The sequence below is a fragment of the Carcharhinus amblyrhynchos genome, chromosome 14 (assembly GCF_965287045.1).
Source record: "Carcharhinus amblyrhynchos chromosome 14, sCarAmb.v2.hapA, whole genome shotgun sequence".
In the NCBI taxonomy this organism is placed as follows: Eukaryota; Metazoa; Chordata; class Chondrichthyes; order Carcharhiniformes; family Carcharhinidae; genus Carcharhinus; species Carcharhinus amblyrhynchos.
Window position 1 is genome coordinate 69414877 of NC_137337.1, and position 21490 is coordinate 69436366.

The window sequence follows — 21490 nt, forward strand, 5'->3', positions numbered from 1 at the left end:
TTGAGCCTGCTCCACCATTCAATACGATATTGGCTGATTCTTTATCTAAAAACCATACTCTAGTGCTCGCCCCATACCCCTTGACACCTTTGGAGTCTAGAAATCTATCTATTTCCTTCTTAAATATACTCAATGGCTTGGTCTCCACAGCTTTCTGAGGTAGAAAATTCCACAGGTTCAGCACCTTCTGAATGAAGAGGTTTCTCTTCATCTCAGTCCTAAATGGCCGACCCCATATCCTGAGAGTGTGGCTCCTCGTTCTAGATCCCCTAACCAGAGAGAACAACATCCCTGCATTCAGCCTGCCCAGCCCTGTAAGAATTTTATGCGTTTTAATTAGATCCCTTCTCATTCTTCTAAATTCCAGTGAAAGCAGGCCTAATTGGCCTAATTTCTCCTCATATGACAACCCTGCCATCCCAGGAATCAGTCTGTAGCAGCATGGCCCTTGAAGGGTGACCGTGATCTGATCAGTGAGGACCCTACGATTCGTTCTACCAGGAAGCTGAGCCAATAGGCAGGAGTGCGTGGACCATGCATTGAGGAGGGTCTGGAAGTCAGAATCTGGGAATCCAGAGTAGCAATCGCACTTGTAGTCTAGTCTTACTTTGATATTCTTGTGTATAATTACACAATTGGCAATAAAGCCTTAAAAGTTGAAACTTCATCAAGTGGCCCTCGATCTATTACGAGTCTGGTGAATCTTCACTGCACTTCCGCTGTGGCAAGGAAATCCTTCTTCAGATAAGGAAATGAAAACTGCAATTAATACTCCAGATATGGTCTCAGCAGGCTCTGTGCAGCTGCGTTAAACATAGAAACTAGAAGCAGGAGTAGGCCATTTGGCCCTTCCAGCCTGCTCCGCCATTCAGTCCTTGCTCTTGGACCCAAGTCTTCTTGCAATGAAGACCAAGACTTAAGGTGATCGACAGATGAACCAAAGATGACATGAGTTTTTTTTACTCAGCGAGTTGCTTTGACCTGGAGAATACTACCCTGAGCGGATAGTGGGGGCAGATTCAATTGTGGCTTTATGAAAGAAAATGCATAAGTGTCTGAAGAGAAAATATTGGCGGCATGGTGGCACAGTGTTAGCACCGCTGCTTCATAGTGCCAGGGACCAAGATTCGATTCCTGGTCTGGGTCATTGTCTGTGCAGAGTCTGCACCATCTCCCCATGTCTGCATGGGTTTCCTCCAGGTGCTCCAGTTTCCTCCCACAGTCCGAAAGATGTGCTGGTTAGGTGCATTGGCCGTGTTAAATTCTCCCTCAGTGTGCCCGAACAGGCATTGGAGTGCGGAGACCGGGGGATTTTCATCGTAGTTTCATTGTAGTGTTACTTGTGAACTGATAAATAAAGTTTAACTTAACAGGGTTACAGGCAAAGGGTGGAGGCGTGGGATTGGTTGGATTAATCTCAGAGGGAGCTGGTGCAGACTTGATGGGCCAAATGGCTTTGTTTCGTGTTATAACCTTTCTATATTGCAGGTGAAACAAAGAAATACATGACTGGATGGGGTGGCTCCAGGTGGGAGGTCAAGAAATGAAATTTCCAACCAGGTTTGACAACCTGCAGGAGCGAAACACCAGGTTTTGAGACAAACAGTACAGAAAGGGTTAATATCCTTCAGTAAATATTGACTGAAGGATACACATTTCTACAGCTCTTGTCTACGAGTTTTGAAATTTAAATAGGCAGTTTTCATGATGAACCTACCATTTTTAGACTCGCTCCAGTTTGAAAGGAAAATTAAGTTAATTTGCCATGATGCATTTAATAACTTACAATATTAAATCACACTTATTTGAACAAATATTTGCCAACATTCTTTTCAATTTTATAGACCTCTTAATTTTGATCCCTTCTCTATTAGAGGCACTGAAGACGTTGGGTCCACAAATATCAGCTGCTCTTCACAAACATGGTAACTCGTCACCTGTGAATCTTCCTATCTGTCCCCAAATTCACTCACAAACCCTCTTCAAGATGGGTGACTGGATGGTGATGGAGGAATGGCGGCAACCTTGCTTGATTTTTCCTCTTACCTCCCTCACCCAGGGGCACTGAGGCCAACCACAGCACCCTGACCCTTCCCCCTGCTGGACACAAAAGTTTGACTGAATCATTAGAGATGGGATGGGTGATGGGAGGGGCAGGAAAGGTGCTGGGTGGGGTAAGGGTCATGTGTATGTGCCTCAGACTGCTGTTCTCACTGCATCCTGAGATCCACGCTTAGTGCCACGCGCCGCCATATGCACACCCTTGATACCTCTCTCCAGCAACACGGACACTTTTGGATAGGCTGAGTGAGTGGGCGAGGACCTGGCAGATGGAGTATAAGAACATAAGAAATAGGAGCAGGAGTAGGCCATCTAGCCCTTCGAGCCTGCCCCGCTATTCAATAAGATCATGGCTGATCTGAAGTGGATCAGTTCCACTTTCCCGCTTTCTCCCCATAACCCTTAATTCCCTTGTCTACCAAAAACCTATCCACTCGTGTCTTAAATATATTTAGCGAGGTGGCCTCCACCACTTCAACGGGCAGAGAATTCCAGAGATTCACCACCCTTTGAGTGAAGAAGTTCCTCCTCAACTCTGTTCTAAACTGCAGCCCCCCCCTTATCTTGAGGCTGTGCCCTCTAGTTCTGATGTCCTTTCTGAGCGGGAAGAATCTCTCTACATCTACCCTATCCATCCCATTCATTATCTTATATGTCTCTATAAGATCCCCCCTCATCCTTCTAAACTCCAACGAGTACAGACCCAGTCTATTCAGCCTCTCTTCATAGTTCAACCCTCTCATCTCCGGTATCAGCCTAGTGAACCGAGTATAACGTTGGCAAATGTGAGGTTACCAACTTTGGAAGAAATAATAATAGGATGGAATATTATTTAAATTGTGAAAAGTTGCAGCATGCTACGGTGCAGAGGGACCAGGGGGTCCTTGTGCATGAATCGCAAAAACCCAGTCTGCAGGTGCAGCAGGTGATCAAGAAGGCGAATGGAATGTTGGCCTTTATCGTGAGGGGGATAGAATAAAAAAGCAGAGAGGTCTTGCTGCAATTGTACAGGGCATTGGTGAGGCCGCAACTGGAGTACTGTGTGCAGTTTTGGTCCCCTTATTTGCGAAAGGATGTATTGGCCTTAGAGGGAGCGCAGAGAAGGTTCACCAGGTTGATACCAGAGATGAGAGGGTTAGCCTATGAGGAGAGATTGAGTAGATTGGGCTTGTACTCACTGGAGTCTAGAAGGCTGAGGGGGGATCTTATAGAGACATATAAGATAATGAAGGGTCTAGATAGGGTAGGGGTAGAGAGATTCTTTCCACTTAGAAAGAAAACCAGAACTAGAGGGCACAGCCTCAAGATAAGGGAAGGGGGTGGGCAGTTTAGAACAGAGTTGAGGAGGAACTTCTTCTCTCAGAGGGTAGTGAATCTCTGAAAATCTCTGCCCATTGAAGTGGTGGAGGCTACCTCGCTGAATATATTTAAGTCACGGGTAGATAGATTTCTGATTAATAAGTGGATTAAGGATTATGGGGAGCAGGCAGGTAAGTGGAACTGATTCACTTCAGATCAGCCATGATCTTATTGAATGGCGGGGCAGAGGGGTTAGATGGCCTACTCCTGCTCCTATTTCTTATTTCTTATGACACACTCTATCTCAAAGCTGCCTTGTCCCCAACTTCACTTCATTCTTCATCTCATCCAATGCACAGACAAAACATATCATTCCTCTTGTCTCTTCAAGCCAGTTTCATTAAAATAAAAGAGGATTTAAAATGTCTTCAGAAAAACATCCGGTTTGGAATAAAAGGCATATAACTGGCTCTCCTTCTGTACATAAGCAGATTAATACCTCAAAATTGGAATTCATAACTAATGGATATAGAATCATAGAAACCCCATAGTATAGAAAGAGGCCCTTTGGCCCATCGAGTCTGCACTGGCCACAATCCCACCCAGGCCCCACCCCCACATACTTTACCCACTAATCCCCTTAACCTACGCATCCAAGGGGTAATTTTAGCATGGCCAATCAACCTAACCCGCACATCTTTGGACTGTGGGAGGAAACCGGAGCACCCGGAGGAAACCCATGCAGACACAAAGAGAATGTGCAAACTCCACACAGACAGTGACCTGAGCCGGGAATCGAGCCCAGGTCCCTGGAGCTGTGAAGCAGCAGTGCTAACCACTGTGCTACCGTGCCTCCCGTGTGTGGGCAAACCCAAGAGATCCGTAAATTTGCCATTAAATTTAATTTTGTATTTGTTGACCAAAACTTTTGAAAATATTTATTACAATGGTTTTCCTTTGGTTACAACTGATACTTATTCGAAGTTGGAACTATTGTTAGGGAGTCTCAAAACATTCTGCAGCTAATTAATTATTTTTGAAGTGTGCTGACCTAAATATGTCAATTTTAAAATAGTTGCAGTGGGGGAGGCACCATTATGCAGGAACAAAAATGAAGATATGAGGTTAGCAGAGCAGATAAAAGTGGTCACAAAGGCGAAAGAGAAACAAGATGGGAAAACGCCAGTTTGACATGGCCCTTTTCCAGTCCTCCAGCAGTTTGCCGATGGTTGCACATCTCGCTATGTGGGGGGATAGTCAGCTGCATGGTGTTGGCTCCCAATGGGGAGGGTGGGGAGGCGTTTGGTTTTTGGAGGCTCCAAGGCCTGAAGAATGTCTCAGCCCCATGCCACCGGCAATGACCATCCCAATGGCACTGTTAGAGGATTTCCTCTTCCTCCCTACCCCCCAACTGAAGGGGGCTTACCTACCCAGCCTTGCCACAACCTTTCCTTTGAGGATGCTTCACTTGTGGAGGTGCCCTCTTGTTCCCCTTGTATCTGCAACTGTTGGCTGCAAGGCAGGTGGGTGTCTAACTGGACGGGCGGTGTGGAGAAGCAGCCTGCCTGAAAGGGTTAATAATCACACAAGTTTAAAAATCTCAGGCGCACAGGGAAAGCTATGTGCTGACCACAGATCTTGATTAAAGCAAATCCAGATAAGAACCAAGGACCATTTAATTGAATGATGTGGCCCATTACAACAAGAGCAATGGAAACGGAGGCTGATATTCCACTGGTCAGAGATGTAGCTATCATTGATTGATGATATAACATGCATGAGTTATATCTGGACACTATATTCTTGTGTAGGCATGATGTAACCTTAATCAATAACTGTGAGTGGATAGAGATGGTTTGAGTTCTGAGGAGAGGCTGGATAGACTGGGATTTTTTCCCCTGGAGCGTAGAAGGCTGAGGAGTAATCTTATAGAGGTCTATAAAATAATGAGGGGCATAGATAAGGCAACATCTTTTCCCAAAGGTAGAGAAGACTAAAATTAGAGGGCATAGTTTAAAGATGAGTGGGAAGAGGTGCAAAAGGTCTAGGGGGGCAATTTTTTCACAGAGGGTAATGAGTGTCTAGAACAAGCTGTCAGAGATAGTATAGAGGCGGGTACAATTTTGTCTTTTGGAAAGCATTTAGACAGTTATATGGCTAAGATGGGTATGGAGAGAGATATGGGCCTAATGTGGGCAACTGGGACTAGTTTAGTGGGCAGCATGGACAAATTGGGCTGAAGGGCCTGTTTCTGTGCTGTAAACCTCATCACTCTATAACTCCTAGACTTGTATTGGTATATGCTAATTACTTGTAATCAAATTTATAACTATAATTGCTCGTGTATTTCTGAACTCTGATTGGTCTGAGTGGCTCAGTTGGGGCCCTCTGGGGTTACAGCTGTCAAGAAATCATCTTGAACCGCTCAGTGATTTTGTTTGGCGACTCGAGGGGAAATGGTAGTTTTAAATACACCAAGAAAAACATAGTGACCGCCCTATAACATCGCCTGACCCAACTGGCCAGTGGCGCCGGCAGCTCTCTCTTAGTTGGCTGCTGCCGGGAAGGTTGCTGCTGTGGTCCTGTTGCCCTCCCTGTGCAGAAGTTCGGGTCTCTGCCTTGGCTCCTGGCCTCAGGACTTAGCGCCTGGCAGCAGAAGTCCCAGCCTGGGCAGCTAATTTGTGTCCGCTCTACCCCGGTTTTGTGGCTTTAACAATTGAGTTCCAGGCGGTGTCCCACTAATGAAAATATATTGCGGCTGCTACGCGGAGGAGAAGCAAGCAATCAACACCAGCTCGCTGCGATGATATAACACAAAGGTGACAGTGCTGTTACTGAAAGCAAAAGAAGAATTAATAAAACATATAGGCACACAGAAATAATGAAGAGCTATGAACCTATTTTTCAAATAGACAGTGGCTCTTAAATTATACAGCAGGATATCTGCATACAGATGCTTGACACTTCCACTAGGAATTGAGTTAACACCGAAATGAGAGAACTCGAAGTTTCAGGTGATTACGTTCAAATCACTTGGAGTACTGTGCGCAGTTCTGGTTGCCTCACTACAGGAAGGATGTGGAAGCTATTGAGAGGGTGCAGAGGAGATTTACAAGGATGTTGCCTGGATTGGGAGGCATGCCTAATGAAGATAGGTTGAGGGAGCTAGGTCTCTTCTCCCTGGAAAGACGAAGGTTGAGAGGTTTATAAAACATTGAGAAGTATAGATAGGGTGGATTCTCAGAGGCTATTTCCCAGGGCTGAAATGGTCGCTGCGAGGGGACACAGGTTTAAGGTGCTGGGGAGCAAGTACAGAGGAGATGTCAGGGATAAGTTTTTCACTCAGAGGGTGGTGAGTGAGTGGAATCGGCTGCCGTCGGTGGTGGTAGAGGCGAACTCGCTGGGGTCTTTTAAGAGATGAGTCTTTTCTGGATGAGTACATGGGATTTAATGGGATTGAGAGTTATAGATAGGTCTGGTAGGTATGGACATGATCGGCGCAACTTATGGGCCGAAGGGCCTGTTTGTGCTGTAGTGTTCTATGTTCTATGTTTTAAATATTTCCACAGTTATCCAAGGGCCTTGCACTAGTATAGTGACCAGATGGCATGAAAGTTCCAAAGAGGAATCATATTGGACTCAAAGCATTAACACGGTTCCTCTTTATACAGACGCTGCCAGACCTGTTGAGTTTTTCTGGCATTTTCTGTTCCTCTTTGCTATCATCGACCTGCCCAGCATCACTTAAAGTCCTGCCTAGCAACAACAGTAGCCGGCATTCAAAGGGGCTGATGAGATGCGAGCTTTCCCAATAATGGGATTAGCAGGCATCCAGGCAGAACCAGGTATAACTGGCTCGATCAGCAGGAAACAGCACACCTAGATGACCAAGTGATAAGGGACAGTACACAAATGCTAATATTGAAAGGCATGGTGTGTGAGAGAAGCAGACAGCCACAAATAATACAAAGAGGAAAATCACAAGGGTTTAATTGTCTGTACCTGTAGAAGCAACCAGACCAGTTAACAACTCGCAAACGAGAGTCCAGTTTTATAACTTAGAGACTGAGAGGCCATTTTAACATCTAAGAAGTCTTAGAGCCAATATAGTGCACAAATCTTTGCAAATGGAGTTTAAATAACTTTGTTGGACCAAGAATTGATGTTCCCCAGATTCAATTGTCCACCTTGTATTGTGTGGTAACTATAAGCTAGATTTGATATATGGATTTATTTAATTTGGATGTTGTTTGGGAATGGGAAGTCTTAAGGAGTTCAGGGATCATGGATATATATATTTTGGCACAAGAGGTAATTCTATATAAACAGTGTGTGTGTGTTTAATAGTTCAAGTATTTGATTTCTTACAGTGTCCTAGTTGCAAATATTTGTATTTTCTTTGGTTTAATAAATAGTCCTTAGTAATTGGTGACAGGGTGGCACAGTGGTTAGCACTGCTGCCTCATAGTGCCAGGGACCCAGGTTCAATTCTGCCCTTGGGGTCACTGTCTGTGTGGAATCTGCATGTTTCTCCCTGTGTCTGCATGGGTTTCCTCCGGGCGTTCTGGTTTCCTCCAACACTCAACAGATGTGCAGGTTTGGTGGATTGGCCATGCTAGATCACCCCACAGTGTTAGGAGGACCAGCCAGGGTAAATACACATGGTGACGGGGATAGGGCCTGGGTGGGATTGTTGTCAGTGCAGGCTTGATGGCCCCCTTCTGCACTGTAGGGATTCGATGAACAACTGGGCTGGTTATTCTCACTGGGAGTTTAATTAGAGTCCTCACACCGTTCCAAAAAACTACATCACCGTTCCAAAACTACGCAAACTGGTGTTTAAAGTTGAAACGCCATCGCAGGCAATATCCGCGTCGTTCGTGACATTATGGTGAAAATGTAAAGCTTTGTTCTAGCGTATTTGCTTTCAGAGTGCATCCTTTTCTCCCCCCACCATACCTGAGGTTAAGTGGCACTTCAGGATCAGTACATCGACTCTTGCAGGCAAAGTCTCCCATGAAATGCCAGTACCCTACACCGTAAAAAGAAATAATTTCATATCATGAGCATTACAGCCTTTTGGATCTAAAAATACTTGCACCTTCATGGGTGCACATGAACAACAGGCCAGCTTGAGTGGTCAATTACATCTCTCGATGAATCTTTTAATTTATTCTGCCTATTTGGTCTGCTTTGCAGATTAGTCACTTATCATTCACTCTTACTGGGTAGAGGAACTTGGCACAGTGCTGAACCATAGCGACCAGATGGTTCAATGTTCAATTCCATGTCTGTCTCAGTCAGGCAATTGGAGAGCTGCAATAATTCTCCTTTATATTCATAGCATTTATGCTAGTATTTTAGTATTTGTATTAGTATTTAGTATCGGGTGGCATGGTGGCACAGCACTGCTGCCTCACAGCGCCAGGGACCCAGGTTCAATTCCAGCTTTGGGTCACTGTCTGCACGTTCTCCCCCGTGCCTGCATGGGTTTCCTCCAGGTGCTCCAGTTTCCTTCCACAGTCCGAAAGTCGTGCTGGTTAGGTGCATCGGCCGTGCTAAATTCTCCCTCAGTGTACCCGAACAGGTGCCTCGGGGATTTTCACAGAAACTTCATGCAAGCCTACTTGTGACATTAATAAATAAGCTTGAAAACTTATTTTCCTGGTGAAGTATCGCCGCACTTTTGCAAGCTGCTGTCTCTTGTGACTCAGTCAGACAGATTGCTACATGTAACCATGGGCTTGTGGTAGCATGGCGCCTTTCAGGAGAAATTCCCTGTGGGCCATGTGGCTGGGCCTGGAGTGTCGAGACAGGAAGCCTAGCCAGGTGAGGGCAAGGCTGCGTATCCCCCCTCAGGAAGAATCAACAGTTGGAGTCCAAGGAGTAGTGGGTAGTCGCATAGTTATTCTGTCAGACCCTATTTGTATATATTTGATTTGATTTATTATTGTCACATGTATTAACATACAGTGAAAAGTATTGTTTCTTGGGTGCTATACAGACAAAGCATACCACTCATAGAGAAGGAAAGGAGAGAGTGCAGAATGTAGTGTTACAGTCATAGCTAGGATGTAGAGAAAGATCGAGGTAATACGAGGTAAGTCCATTAAAAGGTCAGATGGCAGCAGGGAAGAAACTATTCTTGAGTCAGTTGGTACGTGACCTCAGACTTAATCGTTAATCGTTGCGTTGGCAATAAAGCCCATTCGTTCTGAAGCCTCATGGAATTGCCCTCGATATATATTACAGGGCTGAATTTTTAGGCCCCCTTTGTGGGGCTGTGTGGGGAACACAGAAATGTGTGCGTGTGTATGTTTGCGCCACTGGCCAGAGTCCCGAGTAGGGATTCCCTGTCTCCGTGTCACCCCGGGCCATCTTCCCTGTGGTGGGATTGTGGAATGGCAGAGCTACCTGCCCACAAATGACAGCTAGCCAACTGACCCAAGTTAAAAGTGAATTAAGGCCCACCAAGGATATCCAAGCCTGCTTGGATTCAGCTGCAGGGTGCAGGCTGTTCTGGGCGGAAGGGTTTCCACGATGGTTGTCCGACCAAAGTTTTTAAGTGAATGACATTGGAAGGAGGACCTCCATTGTATGGCATCCTCTCTCTCTCAATTACTTGAAATAACAGCCTGCTACTTCTTCAGTGCTGGAGGAATTCACAATAGCCGTATAGAGACAAATGTGCTGCATTGTCCTGGATAGTGTTGAGCTTCTTGAGCGTTGTTGGAGCTGCACCCATCCAAGCAAGTGGGGAGTATTCCATCACACACTTGCTGTTGAAAAAACATATGGAGAATCATTTCTGTGTTATGCTTGAGACCAGAGTGAGGATTTCACACAACATTGCACCCATCAGATCCATTATCCAGTCACTTTTCAAGCTTAATTCATAAACTTAAATTGCCCACTTAAGAGATTTTTTGGCTCGTGAGCATTAGCGAGTCAGGAGGTGAATTACTTGCCTCAGCATTCCCAGCCTCAGACCTTCTGCCATTGCCACAGTATTTATATGGCTGTTCAGTTCCTGGTCAATGGCAACCACTATCCCCACCTCCACCACCCCACACACACACACACACACACACACACACACACACACAACCAATGTTTCACCAGAAGGAACTCTTCAGATGCAGACAATAAAAATATAACAAAACTTGCTTCAACTTATAACTCAAAGAAAGAGTTAAATAAAGATACTTCATTACTCCAAACTTGGGGCCTCACCCTGGGCCACCCCAAGCTCCAGCTGATCTGGTCAGCTGATCATCACATCATTCTGTAATTGGTTCCATGGTTTATTGGATCAGCTGACCCTTACAGCTTGTTACCATTGGTCACATTACATCCAATACAAAGTTGTCACTGATTACATTCTAACATCCCATGGAATTTTTCACCATGTGTGGCTATTGAGGTAGAGAAATTAATTTAATTTAGTTTTAAAGTGGGAAGGATAAAGGCTGGGCATCACATGGGTGGTGAATCTCTGGAATTCTCTGCCCGTTGAAGTGGTGGAGGCTACCTCACTAAATATATTTAAGTCACGGGTAGATAGGTTTCTGATAGACAGGGGAATTAAGGGTTATGGGGAGAAAGCAGGAAAGTGGAACTGATCCACTTCAGATCAGCCATGATCTTATTGAATGGCGGGGCAGGCTCAAAGGGCTAGATGGCCTACTCCTGCTCCTATTTCTTATGTTCTTATGTTCACAGAGGGCAATGGGCAGCACGGTGGCACAGTGGTTAGCACTGCTGCCTCACAGCGCCAGGGACCCGGGTTCAATTCCCACTTGGGTCACTGTCTGTGTGGAGTCTGCCCATTCTCCCTGTGTCTGCGTGGGTTTCCTCCTGGTGCTCCAGTTTCCTCCCACAGTCTGAAAGACGTGCTGGTTAGATAACACCGGCCATGACAGATTCTCCCTCAGTGTACCCCAAAGGACGCTGGAGTGTGGCAACTAGGGGATTTTCACAGCAACTTTGTTGAAGTGTTAATGTCTGCTTACATGCGACTAATGAATAAATTTAAAACTTTGAGCTGTCACATGATCAAACCCCAAGTGAAAGGCAAAGTAGTGTAGATGCTGGAATCTGAAACAAAAGCAGAAGCATTTTGAGTAGCTCTATTCTCTTTCCACAGATGCTGTCAGACCTGCTGAGATTTTCCAGCACTTTCTGTTTCTGCTTTCCACTTTGACAGTCCTACCTACAGGATTCAGTTCCACAAGAGGATGTAAATTTGCCCGTTCAGTGACGGGAGCAGAGAACCTGGAATCACAGTAACTGGAATAGTTCTTGGGTTAGTACCCACCCCCCGCCCCCCCCCTCCACCCCCCCTGAGGACTAGATCCAAATTTGTACGTCGGACCCCTGTGGCAAACTGATACTGGGTTAATTTGATTCGCTGTCAGTTGGTCACTGGGTGGAGGGGAAGCGGGGGGTGTTTAAATTTTCAAAAGAATATGAGTTTAGAAGTGTGTCCTGCTGGCTATGAGCGCGTGTTGGGATAAAAGACAAATTCTGACCCCAGGGGGAGCAAAGTGCAGCCATCAATCAAATGACAGATAGGAGTAGACAAGCAGATTTCCAACGGAGATGATCTGGCATTTTACAGCAGTGAAGTTATGCTGTGCTTTGAATCACAGATGTGTGCAGCGATGGTGATTGTGACTGCCCAGCTTATTGAAAAAACATATGGAGCGTCATTTCTATGTCATGCTTGAAACCAGAGTGACGATTTCACACAACGTCGCATCCGCCAGATCCATTATCCAGTCACTTTTCAAGCTTTATTCATAAATTTAAATTGCCCACTTAAGAGATTTTTTTGTATACTTTGGCTAATGCCCCGTGAGTAAATTCATTGTCCGACCAGAGAATTAGACACCCCTCGGTCTGCGCTGCAATTAATAGGGTTTTAAATGACAAATTATCAAAGGAAACAAGCTACGGCAATAGATACAGGGCAACGCTATTAATCTTCCATAATTTGATCATTTGTGGCTTTGCTGTTGCCAAGCGAAGGGCATTAATTCATTGAGGTGCTCACGGGGGATATTGGTTGAATAATTAATAAATTAATACAGCTGAGAACAAAAAAGCTTTGAGGACAAAAGGCCTTATAAAAACAAAACCAAAAAGAAAGAGCAACCCTTTGCAAATTCAAAGGCAATAATGCTGATTTATCCCCCCCCCCCACCACCACCACTGCCAGGGGAGCTGTTCACCGTCGCATTGTCTACTACAACAACAATGAAGACACCGGCTGGAATTTTACCGCCTCACCCTCCCCGGGATTGGGGTTGGGGAGGGGGGAGGGGAGCGCGTTAGGGTCGAGGCTCGCAGAACGGAATTCTTCGTTGGCTTCGAGTGGGATTTTCCGAGCCTCGCCCGGACGAGGTCATAAAATCCTGCCCCACCGTGTTGGATTTATTCAGCTCGGGGGCGTGGAGGGGTGGCATACAAAAAAAATCTCTTAAGTGGGCAATTTAAATTTCAGCTTGAACAAACTCCCCCCCACCCCCCAGCCAGGCTATGAATGCTGCCATGACTCTGCGTGCGGGCATTTGGCCTCCTCCATTAAGACATTGGTGAGTCATATCCAGCAGACCACTCAGTGGATGTCAGAAATAGGCATGGATTTGCAAACTATTGATAACTCCTTGAGCTTCATGCAACAATGATTTGGGGCAGGCAGCGGGGGTTGGGGTGGTGGGGGTTGGGATCAGTGCAATGGGGAGGGGTGGGTTCTAGTTCAGGAGTTGTGTGGGGTCGAGGGTGCAAGGTGTCTGGAGGTGGTGAGAATCCTTGGACTCCTCAGCTCAGCAGGGAAGTATTTATGACCTTGTGAAGAGTGGAGGACGGCTGCCTTTTGCATCTGATAACTCCTTGTAGGGGAGTCTGGCTGTGGACACTGGCTCTTAGCTCCTCAGTCAGTGACACCAGTGCCTCACTTAGCTGTAATTGCAGAGTAGGATCCTGCAGAGGCCTTCAGTGTGCCAATGCCACCCCTCCCCTTTCCCACCAGGCCTCAAGCAGTCAGAGGATGCCTGCCAAAGTCACGGAAATCCACTGGACAGCAAGGTCAGCAGCCTGCCTCCACCTCACCTCACAACACAGAGAAAGCACAATGTAGAAGAGAATGTAGGGTTCACGTATCAACATTTTGTGGGAGCCTGCGCTATCTCGCAATGTTTCCCCTCTCCAATAAGTGTGGAATGTAGCAAGGTAAGAGTTATCCAATGTTTTGTCAGAAGGAATACTTTCCTTTAAAGTTTATTTATAGGCTCACATTACCATGAAGTTACTGTGAAAATCGCCTAGTTGCTGCACTCAGGAGCCTGTTCGGGGACACTGAGGGAAAATTTAGCATGGCCAATGCACCTAACGAGCACTTTTTTAAACTGTAGGAGGAAACCCACACAGACACGGGGAGAGCATGCAGACTCCATACAATGAGTGACCCAAGCCAGGAATCGAACCCAGGACCCTGGCGCTGTGAGGCAGCAGTGCTAACCACTGTGCCGCTCCTATGTCTTTATTCCTGCAATGTGATCATTTTGTTTTTGCGCAACTCACTCAGTTCAGCTTTCTTTCTCCCTGATGTAACTTGGGTTGATTTTTCTCAATTTCTTTCAGCTTTTCTTTCGTTCAAAACGTTGGATTTTATTCAAAAACAGCTGCTGGCACCACATTATGTCTTGTGCCACTGTGCTGTCCGTTTGCCACTGAGACGCCTGTTGTGCCACCGTGCCACCCTTTCTTTGTACCATTGTTTAATTTGTACCACTATTCCTTGGGAATGGGGTAAACCTAAGGAAAATTGGTGCTAAAGCGATCTGCGTGGGTATGGATTTATATTTCAGGCTGGCTGAAGTACACAATGGAATCCAGCTAAACGCAGTGCGTGAGGCTGGTTTGCCAACTGGAATATCTTCGATGCCAGTTGTGCGGGTGGCCTCGAGTGACTCAATCTTTCCTTCCACAGAACTGACAGTGCCATTATCCCTTTGAAGCCGGCAATTTCCTTCAATTTCCTCACAGCGCCAGGGAACCGGGTTCAATTCCTGGCTTCCTTCGCGGCGAATTTTCTGATCTGTACAGAAAATTACTTCATCCTTTGCCAGCGAGAGTTTCTAAATAAAGATTATTTACCAGCTTGCTTCTCTAACTGATCATCTACCATCGATCCCATGACGAGTGAAAGCCCATTTCGCCCTCCTGGTAAAACTCTTGCACAAATACTTGCTCATCAGTGATGGTAATCAAGCAAAACTTTACAATATTCAGACAACACTTCACCTCCCCAACATTTGCTACTTGCTTATCTCTGGCCTACTGTCCCCCAAAACTGAACTTCATTTAGCATTTCCCTTGTCTTCAGAGTGGTGGATGACATTTACATGTCAGAATAACTCCAGCTGCTGCATTTCCACCAAGAATCATGGAATCCCTACAGCACAGAAGGAGGCCATTCAGCCCATCGAGTCTGCACCAACAATCCCACCTAGGCCCCATCCCCGGAACCCCACATATTTACCCTGCTAATCCCCCTAACCTACGCACCCCAGAAGATTAAGGGGCAATTTAGCATGGTCAATGCACCTAACCCGCACATCTTTGGAAACCGGAGCACCCGGAGGAAACCCACGCAGACACGGGGAGAACTTGCAGACTCCACACAGACAATGACCCAAGCCGGGAATCGAACCCAGGTCCCTGGAGCTGTGAGGCTGCAGTGCCGACCACTGTGCCACCGTGCCACCCTTAGTGGAGCTAAGAAAGATATCGACTGAGTACTCATTGCCATAGGAATCTAGCAGGACTCCATACAAAGTAGCGTTGCTTTCAACAGCAGCCGTTGGAGGAAGGCTGATGATTAAGAACAGACTTTGAGCTGTTTATGCAGTTACCAGAAGCTTGGTTTACCGCCAACACATGATCCAGTTGGATCCTAAACAACAAGGTGGCATAGCGTTTAATACTGTTGCCTCACGAGGACCTGGATTCAATTCTGGCCTCGGGTCACTGTCTGTGTGGAGTCTGCACGTTCTCCCCGTGTCTGCGCGGGTTTCCTCTGGCTGCTCCGGTTTCCTCCCACGGTCCAAAGATGTGGATTGGCCATGCTAAATTGTCCCTTAGTGTCAGGGGGCTTGGTAGGGTAAATATGTGGGGTCATACTGGGATAAGGTGGCATTGTTGTTGGTGCAGACGCAATGGACCGAATGACCTCCTTTTGCACTATTGGGATTCTATGATTCTAGGCAGAAGATTGGGGGGGGGGCGGGAGGTGCGGTGGGGGGAGCAATCTTACGCCAATGGGTGGGGCGACCCGGTAAGATCTGGAAAGGGCCAAGAAATCGGATTTCTCGGTTCTCGTGATCTTACCTGCACCAGACAACGGGTCCGAACAGCACTTTTTGGGCACAGGTTTGATTTCATTATTTAAGTTTATGCTGATTTTAACAGAATTAGCGAGCCTGGCGCAGAATCATCTGAGTCCACTTGCCTCTGTGGCCTTGCCGGGAATGGCTCTCTCTGGCGTGGAACTGTTGCAAAGGCCTCACCGGTGGAACCGGAGACCATTGAGTCCCTTGGGAGGCTGGGGGCAGAGGGGTGTGCCCCTGGCAGTGCCAGCCTGGCACCCTGGTACTGCCCACAGGACACCCTTGCACTGCAAAAGCTGGCAGTCTGGCATTGCCCACCAGGCACCGGGCAGTGCAAAGGGGGCAAGGCCTGAGGGGCAGGGTGAAGACTGGATCGGGCTGTTCGGCAGTGGGGGGGACTGCTGTGTATTCTGCAACAGTGATTGGTGTGGGTGAGGTGGGTGGTAATCATTCGGGAGGAGGTCATGATCATTCTGGTTGGGGGAGTGGTGATTGTCCTGGGTGGGGGAATCGCGATTGGCCACAGTGCCCCTGGCAGTAGTGGGTTGGGGGTGCTGGGCCATAGAAGCTAGGTATAGCAGTTAGGCAATGACAGGTCTCTGTGCTCCTGGACATGCGCAATTGCACCCTCTGCGACTATCAGCTGGCTTTTGGGCAATTTAGGCCCCACCCACTTCTCCTACTTGCGAATTTCAAATTTGTCAAGACTTTATTTGCCAGAGTGAGGTAAGATTCCATTTTTAAGTCATCCAAAAAAACAGTGCGAATTTCTCCCGTCTTTGCACTCATTTGGCACTTAGAATTTTTTAGTAAGTTTGCCCTCTGGAAGTATGTTCCTGAACAATGGATGTGTTAGCTTGAGGCTGCAAGGAGACATGAAACACAGCAGTGGTCACAACACATATTCCCTCGTGTTCTCTCACAAAGAGAGTTGTCCGACTCAAGCAAGTAGTATATTTATTTCTCGAAGCATAGTGTTCAAAAGTATTAAAGTTGTGTTGAACATGTAAAGGTATTTGGTCAGGCCAGTCTTGGAATATCATGCACAGTTCTGGTGTCCACACTGCATAGAAGCACTGGAGGAAATGCCAATGATAAAGATAAACAAGAATGCCAGCAGAACTGAGATATTACAGCTCTCGGAAAAGTTTGAGGACACAAAGGCATTGGGGAGACTGGTTGAGGCATTTGAATGTATGGAAGGGTGGGACCAAGTCGATGGGAAGTGAATATGTTCCCATCTATGGGCCATGGCACTGTGGCCCCACTGCAGTTTATCTCCCACCCAACCCCGGTGGATACTGTGGGCCATTTAAATCTCCATTCAGTTTGGTGGAAACATAATATTATGGGGGAGGAGGGGCTGTAAAATATTGGCCAGCAAAGACTCCAAATCTATGCGCCATAAAGACCGGAGGGTGATTCTAAGTGCCAGATAAGTGTGAAAACAGAAGAGTTTCAGATACGTTTGTTGGACAATGACACAAATGAAATTTTATGGCAATTAATGCAAAAAATTATGCACAAACTCATTCCCTCCAGGAAGGGAAGGAGCCTAATCTCACCAGAAAGCCAGCTGCTTACTCTAGAAGGTGCAATCGCACATGCGCAGATCTCTTTGTTCTGTTGCATAGAATAGGCAGGTCCGTCAACCGCTGGCCGCAACCCCCCACCCCCAAATATCGCCCATCTCCAACTCCCCTGCAATCACTGCCCCACCTCCTCCTCTCCCCTGCTGACTGGACCCCCCCCCATCCCCTGGATATCAGCCTTCTCCCACCCCTGGCTGATTGCACCACTCCCCCCTCCCAGCCCCCGGGCCTGGTAGATCGCCCTTCCTGTGTGCGAGGCTGATCTTACTGGAAATCTGGGCCCCAGTAAGATCACAAGACAATTAAAATGGAACAGATTGGGGGAAGAAAACTATTGAGTATTTTACAGAAAATGATGAAGGTAAAAACTATGGAAACTTTTGGGTGACTCATTGCTTTTAAGTTGCACATGGGCTTAAACCGCAAAGGATTCGGGTCACATCACGCCTCAGTGTTATGTCGAGAGCATGTCACCAGGTCACATCAGAGGCAGTCAAATCGTGGGGGGAGTGCAAGGAGGATTCACCAGAATTTCTCCTGAGTCATTAGATATCTGAGCGATGGTGAAACATTTGGGGCACTGGGGAATTTCAGTAATGGAAAGTGATAACTGAGACAGAAGCTCAGGGGCTTATGAATTAGTCAACGTTGCAGAGAAAAAGTAAGTCCAAAACATTACCTCAAGTAGGACAAAGTTTGACAGGCTCAAACAAGCGAAAGGGAAATTTCAGGACAGATGCCAGGATGGTCTTCTTTACAAGGAGAGCTATCAGCACTCGCAATGCCTCTTTGTGTTACAAAATGTAAGGTGTTGACAGATTTTGGTGGCTCTTATTCAAGTATTTGTAGCTCTAGGAAGTTCAACGGTAAGTGTTTATTAACCACAGGAAGCTATATACATGGGGGAACAATAAAGTCTATTTATTAGTGTCACAAGTAGGCTTACTTTAACACCTCAATGAAGTTACTGTGAAAATCCCCTAGTTGCCACACTCTGGCGTCTGTTCGGGTACGCTAAGGGAGAATTTAGCATGGCCAATCCACCTAACCAGTACGTCTTTTGGACTGCGGGAGGAAACCTGAGCACCCAAAAGAAATCCATGCAGACATGAGGAGAATGTGCAGTCTCCACACAGATTTGACCCAAGCCAAGAATTGAACCCGATCCCTAGCCCTGTGAGGCAGCAGTCTTAACCATTGTGTTGTCACCAGTGTTGTAAGATGCTGGGCATCATTCGGTAGGTGTTGTTAAGCTAATGGTAGTTTAGATAGTTCAACAGTAAGTATTTGTTAACTATGAGAAACTATACATACAGCAACAGTAAAGGACAAAGTTAGGAGTTGTCTCCATTCTTGATTCTACACATGGCAGTGTCCAACATTGCACTGGGTGGCACAGTGGTTAGCACTGCTGCCTCACGATGCCAGGGACTGGGGTTCGATTCCCAGCTTGGGTCACTGTCTGCGCGGAGTCAAGTGCCATGTGACAAGAAGAGAATAGATATTGCAATGGTTTTCCTAATACTCTTCGAACCAGCCATCCTACCACACTCCTGCTCTTCATATTCAAACCATTTTGTTAAAAAATACTTGTGATTTTTTTCTTAAATAAAGGGAGTCAGGATCATTTCTGCTAAAAATGAGGATGACGTCTTGTTTTGTTGAATGTAAAATAATGGCTGGAAGTGTTTCATAACCCAGTCATGCAATTCATAGAATCATAGAAGCCCTACAGTGCAAAAGGAGGCCATTCAGCCTATCGAGCCTGCATGACAACAATCCCACCCCAGGCCATAACCCCACAACCCCACACATTTACCCCACTAATCCATCTAACCTACGCATCCCGGGACACCAAGGGGCAATTTACCATGGCCAATACACCTAACCTGCACATCTTAGGACAGTGAGAGGAAACACGGAGAGGCACGGGGCAAACATGCAGACTCCACACAGACAGTAATCCCAGCTGGGAATTGAACCAGGTCCCTGGAGCTATGAGGCAGCAGTGCTAATCACCATGCCGTGATATCTGAAATCCTATTTTTGAGGCCATAAAGTCATTATTAAGGCACAAAAGGAGGCCATGCAGTCCATCGGGTCTATGCTAGCTCTCTGGAGCATGTAATCCAGTCAGTCCCATTCCCCATAGCCCAGGAAATTAATTTTGTTCCAGTGCCCATGCAGTTTATCCTGCTGAAATCATTAGTCATGCCTTCCTCCACCCCCACTTATCACATCTTCTCACATCCCTCTTGTATCAGTCTCCCCCATTTCCTGCACCACCCACTAACAGGAGCAACTTCTCTTTCTACATGTTACCAAGCCTGCTATTATCCTGTACACCTTCCTCAAACCCCCCTTTAATCATCCGTGCATCGTGGAGAACAACCCTAGATTTTTCAACCCAATCTGCTAAAGTCCTTCATTATTTTTTATTCATTCGTGGGACATGGGCCTCGCTGGCTAGACCAGCATTTATTGTTCATCCTTAGTTGCGCTTGTGGAAGCAAGTGTGTAATAAGTCTGCAGAGGCAGCAGTTACTTCACCAAAATCCCTTTATTTACAAACTCTAACAGCAGTACACAGAGTGCTAGCAGTCAGCAGTCTACCTCCGGGGGTGTCAGAGGAACTGACATGCCTGATTAAGTACAAGGCAAAGACTCCCTGATTGGCCAATCAATTGGATCCTTAATCAGGGACATCTTTTTGAGTCCAACCAAATAAACAAAATCAAACTAACTTAGGGACAGCTCAAAAGGGGCAACTCCCTAAAAGGAAGGGAACTGCCCAAAACAAAAAGATCCATAATCAGGGAGCTCATACTCCAATAGGCCAACCTCAATGGCCCGATTGAAGTCATTACAGCAAGCTGCCTTCTTGAGTGATTGACACAACTGAGTGGCACTTTGCTGTGGCTCTGGTGTCGCATGTAGGCTGCACCAGGTAAGGAGGTCAGATTCCCTTCCCTAAAGGAACCAGATGGCTTTTTCCAACAATCGATAGTGGTTTCATGGTCAACACTTGATTCTTAATACAAGATTTTTTGTTATTGAATTCAAACTCCTCCATCCGCCGTGATGGGATTCAAATCCGGATATTCTGGACTAATAGTCTCGCGTTAATAGCAGTAGGCCACCGACTTGTCATTTCTGGAACCATTCTGGTAAATCTTATCTCAAGAGCTTGGGCGACCTGTCACAAAGCCGGTAGTCTATCTTTGCCGCTAATGTGCTGAAAGACAGACTTTATCTTTGTAAGGTATATCGTTTAGTTTTTTTCATTCACTGCAAATGCTTCAGAGTGTGACCCTATCCTCTGTTACAATGCAATGTTTTCTTTACCAAGATGAAGGTAGATATGGAACCATATGACAGATGTTTTACAACATTGCTTGACAAGACTTATAACAGGGATAGTTGACAGGGAGAGAAATCTTACTGAGAGGTAATTTATATTTACAAAGGTATAATGCTCCTCTATAAGATTGGATTGCAGTTTGCACGTGTTATAGTTAAATAGTTCATTTCTTGAAGATTCTGAAAGGGTGAAATCTGTTTTCCAGGTAGCTACATAAGAATCCACTTTTAAGATTTCAAAAAGCAATTCATCGGCCTGCTAAGTTGATAGATTCATTGCTGACTTCCTCAGAACAGTATTTCTCCGCACAAAGGTATTCATTAGACTTTCAGTCCTCATCAGGCCATCACTGCTGCTGAATGAGTGAGATTGTTCTTATTTAATGACATACTTTGCACGGCAAAGGACTATAAATGTCACGGCCTGACTTAATAAATATGCAAACTGCTTTATAAATAGCCGCAAAAGGAAAAGCTATGTGGCAGCAATAAACATCTCTGCTGAGGCAAAAAGCCTGTGAATGATAATCGACAGGACATTTCCCTGAAGGGAGAGAAAAACCAGCCCTCAATAAGTTTACATTATGGGTTCTCGTTGCGTGTATTATCTGGAGTCTAGAGGCGGGCTTTTCCGCCCACACTCACTCCAAATCTGGAAAATCCCGCCTGAGATCAATGGACCTTTGCATGGTGTGCCCCCACCCACTACGGTTCCCATGGCTGGTGAACAAAAAACAAAGAACAGTACAGCACAAGAAGAGGCCCTTTGGCCCCTCTAAGCCTGCG